This window comes from Dama dama, chromosome 32 (assembly GCF_033118175.1).
Source record: "Dama dama isolate Ldn47 chromosome 32, ASM3311817v1, whole genome shotgun sequence".
NCBI classification, from domain to species: Eukaryota; Metazoa; Chordata; class Mammalia; order Artiodactyla; family Cervidae; genus Dama; species Dama dama.
In genome coordinates, this window is record NC_083712.1 from 40,048,974 (window position 1) to 40,050,955 (window position 1,982).

Here is a 1,982-nt window from a genome sequence, read left to right on the forward strand (position 1 = left end):
ATGTAATGTTTTATTCAAGGAATATAATGATGGCTTAATATTAAGTAATAATGAAGTGTATTGCCTCAATACGTCAGAAGACAAAAATGATTATTATTTTGGTATGCTTCAGAAAGGCTTTGTATAGAAATTCAACTTTATTTTCAATAAGTTTTACAAATGGGAATATTTATAAGTGTTTCTCAACATAATCTAAAATATCCATCTTAAGCTGGACACCATTTAATGATGAACTATTTGAGAATTTCCAGTGAAAAATCGTGAACAAAGCTCACATTTCTGATATCACCATTGTTTTTTAACATTTTCCTGGCATTTTTAAGCAGTTAGACATAGAAAGAGCTGATTGGAATAAAGAAGCATTAAAAATACAAGTTACATGGTGATGTCAGAGGATGTATCCTAACAGTGTCCATGTTATTTAGTAGTAAACCTTTTATTAAAGATTTTCCCTTCTTATGCATACATTTTTTAGTTCATGATTATATGTATTATTTTAGAAATAAGTACATTATTAAATAACACAAAAACTTTTATGATTCAATTTTCATGAACAGTAAATAATGCCACAAGTTAAGTGCATTAGATATTATTTTAAAACATTATTTACATGGGAACACATGTAAACCCATGGCTGATTCATGTAAATGTAAGGCAAAAACCACTACAATATTGTAAAGTAATTAGCCTCCAATTAAAATAAAAAAAAATCATGTTATTATATATTTTTAGTTATCTATTATGTAAATAACAGATTTAATTAATCTATTCAAAGTATTATCCATGCATATGCAAAGTACTATTAACTTACTTATATAAATATAAATAAGCATTTCATGGATTTCAGTTGGAATGTAACCTTCTGGCTACTTTAGTATAAATAGCATATTGTACATGTGTGGTATATTAATAGTATCCATTATTTTTAAATGATAATGTATCTTTTTCAGTTTGATTACATGGGCTCTGATATAAACACTGTAACACAGAAGATTATTCAGATCATTGGCCTTGTTAACACCGTAAGTTTTTAAAACTATTTTAAAATTTTATTTTGTAAAAATATAGGTAATATGAATTGATGTATGTAATATTTTGCCATACTTTTGAAGAGTTTCCACATTCAAAATACTGAATTAAATGTCTTAAATATACCTTTACAAAAATTTAATACAATGTTCAAATTTATATAAAATTTTTCATTTATTTTCTCCATTTAGATGTTTATCCAGTTAAAACTTACTGTTAGAATATCTTCCATAGAGATTTGGTCAGATAAAAATAAAATTTCTACTGAAGGACCTCCTTATAATGTTTTATATAAATTTTTAGACTGGAAGTATAAATTTGCCTCCCGACCTCATCATACTGCATACTTATTTGCGTGAGTATAGTATCTCATATTTCTATAAATAAATAACCTTAAGTGATTTAATATATTAATTATGAAAAATAAGCATTTACTTAATGTATACTGAGTTCTGTAAATTTGGTAGACACCATGGGATGAGGAAAAAATGCAGGTTAAAATCTTTGTCCTCAAGTAGCTAATATGAGATAATACTTAAAAACTTGTATCAACTGACATAAAATTACCTGAAGAAAGTATAGTTACATAAAAGTATTGAAATAACTAAAGGAGGTTAATTATGAGTGACACATTTTTTTTTTTACTTCTCTTGTCTTATAAACTTTTACTACCTGTTATCTCTACATTCTTTTCTCTCATCTGATTAATTTTTGTGATTTTATTTTCTAATCACATGAATATCTAGATTCTAATGCAGAGAAAACCTATTTATGCTTAGTAATAGTAATATGCTTAATAATATGTTTAGTGAAAAGATAAATGAGGAGGTCACAGAAAATTGAATTTTTAGGGTCATAAATGTAGAGGGAACCTGAATAAAATTATAAGCATTAGTCAATGGCATTTTGCATAAATTATCATGCCTCATACTTCTTATTATTCTGGATATTTA

The 1,982-nt window shown here is 25.9% G+C and overlaps 1 protein-coding gene across 1 annotated transcript in view; it reads left to right on the forward strand.

Annotated features, from left to right (window-relative positions):
• The first annotated feature begins 1,332 nt into the window (after positions 1–1,332).
• LOC133050491 (disintegrin and metalloproteinase domain-containing protein 5-like) overlaps positions 1,333–1,982 on the forward strand; it is an 81,462-nt gene continuing 80,812 nt past the window's right edge. Inside the window, exon 1 of the mRNA XM_061134687.1 lies at positions 1,333–1,384. The gene's annotated coding sequence lies outside the window, so the exon portion shown is untranslated. The remainder of the gene's footprint in view (positions 1,385–1,982) is intronic.